This window comes from Humulus lupulus, chromosome 1, assembly GCF_963169125.1.
Source record: "Humulus lupulus chromosome 1, drHumLupu1.1, whole genome shotgun sequence".
Lineage (NCBI taxonomy): Eukaryota > Viridiplantae > Streptophyta > Magnoliopsida > Rosales > Cannabaceae > Humulus > Humulus lupulus.
Genome location: NC_084793.1, coordinates 213,767,064 through 213,774,580, shown reverse-complemented (window position 1 = coordinate 213,774,580; position 7,517 = coordinate 213,767,064).

Sequence of the window (7,517 nt, the reverse complement as noted above, 5' to 3'; positions counted from 1 at the left end):
CAAGATAATTTCTGGGTAACTTTTCTGGGTAGTTTTTCTGGAATGCCTATTTGGAGAGGGGAAGGCGATAGGTTTTTGGGGTGCAAAACTGGGTAGCTTAGGGGTCACGCTTCCTGGGCGGTTTTTCTTTTTGACACTTTCCCTCCAAGGAAAGCATTATCCTGACCCTCCTGACACACAGATCTCGAGAAATCAGGGATCCGTTGGAAACACAGGCGCGTGATTACAGCATCGCGTGGCCTCACGCACTGCGGGCTGAGATTACCTCAGCCGGTGTACAAAAATCACTTCTCGCGCTAGATTCCCTTTTCTATTTTTAGGCCGCTTATCTAAAATTTCTTCATCTTTGTTCACTAGGCGACCAGATGGGGCCCAGGAAGAACATGCCCAAAAAGAGTGTCGTCAACTCGTCATCCCAGCAGGCCCGCAAGGGGAAAGAGATAGTTGCTGCATCTCCAATCCCCCACTTTGGTCCCACCGTGGAGAAAGAGGTCAAGGTGGGACCTGATGCCTTCTTCGAGGCCGAGAGGATAGTCTCGCAGGTTATGACCCAAGGGAGGGTAAACAAGATCTTGCTGTCCCATAACATCGAAATCGGGACAGGCGCTCTTGTTGTCCGACCTCTTTTCGAGGGCGAGAGGAGTTGCACGCCTCTCAATGAGGAGTTCGTGGCCTAGAACGACGAACACCTCAAGGCCAAGGCCTTCCTTCCTTTGGACCATTACTTCCCAGACTTCTGAATTACATGTGGCTGGCTCCCTTTCAACTTCCCCCGAAGTCCTACCGTCTGCTGGCGGAGCTCAGGTACCTCTTCCTGAAGCATGAATGGGAGGTCCCTATGCCAGCGAACATCCTTTATTTTTTCTGCCTCAAAGCCAGCCCGGATCAATGGGGGCTTGGCGACGGGTTCTATTACCTGACCCATTTTCCCAACTCTGCTACGGTCATCAAGTTGCCCAGCCACCCCAACGACTTTAAGGACCAATTCTTTATGTCGACGGGGTTTCGCAACTGCGATCACCACTACTTCAACCGTCCTCGTAAGTTCTTTCTATCCTTAGCTCGTAAAATCGTCACTGATTTGTTTCTTTCCATGTGTATTGACTTGAATACCATCGTGCAACTATTTTTGCGAGGACGACCAAATTGGTGACCCTCGGGGGTCAATACGAGACCTTGGCGGGGCTCTCACCAAGCGAAAAAGACTACCACCAGCTCGTGTCTAATGAGACGATGCTGGTGTGCAAGTTAATTTCTCCGGGCCAGACTCTGGCCTTGAGGAGTTCGCAGGCCATCCCAGTAGCCCGCGATTTGGCGCCCATTCCCGAGGGGGGCACTGCGGTGAATGACGAGCAGGACAAGGAAGACGAGGTGCCGCTCGTGCGCCGGAAGCGGGCCCTCGAGGTTGTTTGGGACCCTGACGCGGATCGCATCCAGTCCGGGGCAGCAGCCGGCCCCTTCGGCCAAGGTAACCCCTACCTGTTTTGGTCTTTAAACAGGGCTGCCGTAGACCTTCGACCCGCTAGGTTTAACCCAAGCCAGCTCGTACATCGCCACCAAGATGACCGAGACCTTAACGTAACTCTACTATAGTGTGTAGATCAACTGGTGTTACCCTATGACATGAGCCGCCCTAGGGGCACTGTAGCAGTAGACAACACCCTGGCTTTTAGGACAACCTTTTTTGAGGAGTACGGGACCAACCTTAGGTCGTGGTCCTCCCTTCTGGAGGGTGTAGTCGCTCCGGGGCTTAGGCTATATGTAGAGGAGTCCAGTCCTGAGGCTTATCCGGACCCCGAGCCCCTTCTCATTCACGAGGTTATAAACCTAGAGTCCTTCATAGAAGCTCTGCAGCCAGAGGTAGTGGCAACAGATTCCTCCTCTAGCTCGGAGGGTAGGATCTTTTCAATACATCCTTAGATTTTTCTTATAATCGAATACCCTTACATGTGTCCTAACGCTTCCTTCTTTTTGTTTCAGGTGAAGAGATGGCACAGTTTGAACACAACATCCTGCGGTCCATCTTCCAAGGGGGGAATCCTCCTTCCGAATCGTCCAAGCCCCTGGTCAAGAAGCCCTGGATTACCAAGAAGACTCCTCTCGGGCCCGTCGACAAGTCTCCCGCTAAGGGGTGGAGCCAGGGCCCTGCAGCAGTGGAGAACATGCCTCCACCTCCTCCGCGACCTCCTGTCCCTGCTTGGGACCAGGAGGCACCAACTGGAACCCCGCCAGCTCCCCCTCCCACCGTGCGTATATCGGTTAACACTCAGACTTTGTAGAAACTCCCTGAGGCCTTCCGAGGGACGATCTACGATACCGCGAGCTACACGGTGGAGCATTACTACAACGCCACCCCGAGGGACTTGTGGGAGATCGAGACAAGGAGCCCCAAGAATGTCATGGAGTCTTCGCTGGGGATGAACCTCACGGTAAGGTTTCCTAGTTAACTTAGTCAATTTTCTCTGCTTTCTCTTTAGCACATGCCTTACTATATTTTCATTTGCAGACGGCTTTGGCTCTACACCGCAGCATAGCTCGGTCCAGGGCCAGGTTTGACAAGATCAAGGGTGAGTTCCAGACCGCTCAGGCTGCTTTCGTGTCTGCACTACAGCAGGAGAGAGATGCCAAGGCTGCCTTGACGGCTGTCAAGGAAAGCGAAAAGGCCGAGCAGGTCGCACTAGCCGCCGCGAAGGTCGATCTGGAAGCCGCACAGGGGGCCTTGGCCACGGCGAAAACCGATCTCGAGGCTGCACAGGCCAGCTTGGCTACTGCGAAGGCGGAGCTTGAGGAGGCCAAGGCCGCCCTTGTCGCAGAGAGGGAATCTTCCAGCTCCTCCATGGAAGCCATGCTCTATCACTGCTGGGCCTTCAACCAGGATGGCGATTTCTCCTTCCTAGCACCGGAGGTGTGGGAGCCCTTCCTCGAGAAGTTCAAGGCTCGCCTTCAACAGGAGGCGCCCTCTGAGACCGGGGAGACTTCCGCTGCAGGCGAGCATGAGACCGAAGGGGTGACCTCAACGGAACGGCCTGGGGGGCCTAGAATTTTTATTTTTATTTGTAATTTTTTACCACGAGGTTTTTCTCCTCGAGACAATGGGTTTTTCTGATTTTTCATTTTAATATACTTTTACCATTATTTCCATTTACTCTTAGCGCATTTGGTAAAAACTTAGTTTGCGTTGATTTATTATTGATATTTCGTGCTTTTTAAGAAAAACATCGATTAATCAATTTAAATCAACTTCTAAGTTCAGGACCTGGTCGTATCCAGGACATTGACTTTAAAAACTTAGTTCGCGTTATTTCTTTTATTGATATCTCGTGCTTTTTAAGAAAAAAAAATCGATTAATCAATTTGAATCAACTTCTAAGTTTAGGACCTGGTTACTTCCAGGATATTGATTTTAAAAACTTAGTTCGCGTTAATTCCTTATTGATATCTCGTGCTTTTTAAGAAAAACATCGATTAACCAATTTGAATCAACTTCTAAGTTTAGGATCTGGTTACTTCCAGGATATTGATTTTAAAAACTTAGTTCGCGTTAATTCTTTATTGATATCTCGTGCTTTTTAAGAAAAACATCGATTAATCAATTTGAATCAACTTCTAAGTTTAGGACCTGGTTGTTTCCAGGATATATGCCCCCCAAGTAACCAGGAAAGGAACTTTCATGGTTACTTGAAACGTGCTCTCCTAACATTTCGCCCACAAAAATATACAATAATACGAAGAAACTGTCTCATTATCTAATAAAACAAGGTGGCTTTTTTAATTAAGCCTTACAAAAGTATTACTGATAATATTTCTTTAGGTGCATAGCATTCCAAGTTTGCTGGACCGCCTCTCCATTAAGATGAGCTAGCTTGAAGGTTCCTTCTTTCACAACCTCTATTATTTGATAGGGTCCTTCCCAGTTTGGCCCCAACACTCCATCCTTGGGATCCTTATCGGCCAAGAAGAGTCTTGTGAGCACCAGGTCGCCTACGCTAAAGATGTGTTTCTTGACCTTTGAGTTGAAGTAACGAGTGATCTTCTGTTTATAATGCGTGAGCTGTAGCTGCGAAGATTCTCGTTTTTCGTCAATTAGGTCAAGGGACGTGCAAAGCAATTTGTCATTCTAGTCTTGGTCAAATGTCCAGACTCTGTGCGAGGCTATCTTTACTTCGACAGGAAGGACGACCTCACTCCCGAAAGCCAGGGAGAAAGGAGTGTGACTCGTCGATTTTCGGTGCGAGGTCCGGTACGCCCACAGTACTTGGAGGAGCTATTCGGGCCAAACTCCCTTGGCTTCATCCAGCCTCTTCTTAAGGCTTGCTTTTAGCGTCTTGCACAGCCTCAACCTATCGATTAGCTTGGGGGTAGGCCACGAAGGAAAAGATTTTAACTATGTCGTGCCTCGCACAAAATTTAGTGAAGAGGTCGCTATTGAACTGTGTTCCGTTATCCGACACGATCTTCTTTGGCAGCCCGAATGGGCAGACAATATTCTTGACCATGAAGTCGAGGACCCTCTTTGAGGTAATCGTCGCCAGGGCTTCTGCCTCTGCCCATTTTGTAAAGTATTTTATAGCCACTACAGCATAGCGAACTCCTCCCTTTCCCATGGGAAGGGCACCCACTAAATCAATCCCCCAGACCGCGAACAACCATGGGGACGAGATCATCTTTAGCTCGACTAGAGGGGCTCAGGCGACCGTGGCAAAACGTTGGCACCTGTCGCAACTTTTGACATAAGATATCGAGTCTTTTGAAAGAGTGGGCCAATAATACCCTTGCCTCAACACCTTTAAGGCCAGGGATTGCCCCCCAGCATGATCCCCGTGAAATCCCTCATGCACCTCTTGCAAAATAGTCTTCGCCTCGCCTGGCAGAACACACCGCAGAAGAGGTAAAGAGAGGCCACGCCGATATAACGTCCCGTCTATTATTACATACCTTGGAGCCTGGTAAAGTACCCTCCTTGCGTCATTACGTTCCTCGGGTAACTTCCTGTTGGGGTTTTATGCCCTAATTAAAACTCAAATTCTTTGTAATCTCATTTTATTATCAATAAAAGAATAGAAATCATTTTTTGACTTGGTTAATCAATTTGCTCACATGTTTTATTTTCATGATTATTTGTTTAATATAAACTTCTATTAAATCCCGAGCATATAGCTAATCTTATTTATAGTGATGTAATCACAGTGGAATATAAATATGATTATATGTTCAAAATAAGTTAGTCCTAAGATTAGTCAGAGCCCAGGATTTAAACTGACTTGCCAATCTACGATATGATCTACTTACACATTACAGTGTTATGTTTTTTCCAGAACATTAGCAAAGTAGATAAGATCAGATGTATTTGTTACATCGGACTGGACCGATATTGACAGTTGATAAGATAAGTAAACATACCGTTATTATCTATTCTATTCATATCATATAGTTTACCATAGGTCAATTCAATCTCAATTCTGAGTGGTCAGTATTCTAACTGATTGTATTATTTGAGTTCTTTAACTTGTTCGTTACCAGCTTACCCTACGGACTAGCCCATACTTACATCTTGGGAACTCGGTAATATAATTGAGTGGGAGTGTTAATCATAGATACTTACATCTTCATGTACAACCGATGCAAGTCGATTTAAATGAAGAAAGTACCACTATTCCTGAGCAAACAGTCACGGAGCCTCGTCGTAGTGGGAGGGTTTCTAGAAACCCAATTCGCTATGGTTTGGATGGTGAAACCAATATGGTTGTTGGTGAAACTAGTGTTGATGATCCATTGTCTTTCAAACAGGCAATGGCTAGCCCTGAAAAGGAACTATGGCTCGAAGCCATGAAACAGGAAATGGAGTCCATGTACTCAAATTCCGTCTGGGATCTTGTGGAACCACCTAGTGACTTTAGGACCATTGGGTGCAAGTGGGTCTACAAGAAGAAATGAGGTGTTAATGGAAATATCAAGACTTATAAAGCTCGATTAGTGGCATAGGGTTATACCCAAAGAGAAGGCGTGGACTATGAGGAAACTTTTAGTCCGGTAGCCATGCTCAAATCCATTCGCATCCTCCTATCCATAGCAGCCGCTCTCGACTATGAGATCTGGAAAATGGATGTCAAGACAGCTTTTCTTAATGGAAAGCTTGACAAAGTCATTTATATGGATCAGCCAAAAGGATTTAAAGTATCTGGACAAGAAGGAAAAGTTTGCAAGTTGAATAGGTCCATCTATGGACTTAAGCAAGCTTCTCGTTCCTGGAATCTTAGGTTTGATGAAATAATCAAAACCTATGGCTTTGAATAAAATATTGATGAGCCCTGTGTTTACCAACTGAAGGAAAATCAAATAGTGGTATTCCTGGTTCTTTATGTAGATGATATCTTACTCATTGGAAACAATGTTAAGAAATTATCAGATGTGAAGAATTGGCTGAGCACTCAATTCCAGCTGAAGGATTTGGGTGAAGCAAGTTATGTTCTAGGTATCCAAATCATCAAGGATAGAAAAGAACAAACTTTTAGCTCTATCTCAAGCAGCTTACATTGATAAAGTGCTTGAACGTTTCTCAATGACAAATTCCAAGAAAGGGCGTCTACCGTCCCGCCATGGAATTCATCTTTCAAAGAAGCATTCTCCCCAGACTCCTGAAGAGGAAGATGCAATGAGAAAAGTTCCTTACGCATCTGCAGTTGGAAGTCTGATATATGTCATGTTGTGTACTAGACCAGATATCTGCTATGCAGTGGGAGTAGTGAGCAGGTATCAGTCAAACCCAGGACCGGAACATTGGATAGCGGTTAAGCATATCCTGAAGTATTTGAGACGGACTAGGGCTTATATGTTAGTCTACAAGGGTGGTGTTCTGAACCCTGTAGGCTACACCGATTCAGATTTTTAGTCTGATGTCAATGACATAAAGTCTACTTCTGGAATGGTGTTTACTCTTGGGGGTGGAGCTGTGATTTGGAGAAGCGTAAAGTAATCTGCAATCTCAGATTCCACCATGGAGGCTGAGTACATAGCCGCGTCAGAAGCAGCTAAGGAAATAGTCTGGCGAAAGAAGTTATATTCGGATCTTGGTGTTATTCCAGAAATGGATAAACCGCTTGTGTTGTTTTGTAACAATACAGGTGTGATAGCCAACTCGAAAGAACCTCGAAGTTACAAGAGGAGTAAGCATATAGAAAGGAAGTATCACATTATTCGAGAATATGTGGCCATGGAAGATGTGAAGGTTATGAAGATTGCAACTAAAGACAATCTTGCGGATCCGTTTACAAAGACACTACCAGAAGCTACATTTGATAAGCATATCAAGGAGATGGGATTAGTATAATTAAGGCATTAGATTCAATTAGTGCAAGTGGGAGTTTGTTGGGGTTTTATGCCCTAATTAAAACCCAAATTCTTTGTAATCTCATTTTATTATCAATAAAAGAATAGAAATCATTTTTTGACTTGGTTAATCACTTTTCTCACATGTTTTATTTTCATGATTATTTGTTTAATATAAACTTATATTAAAT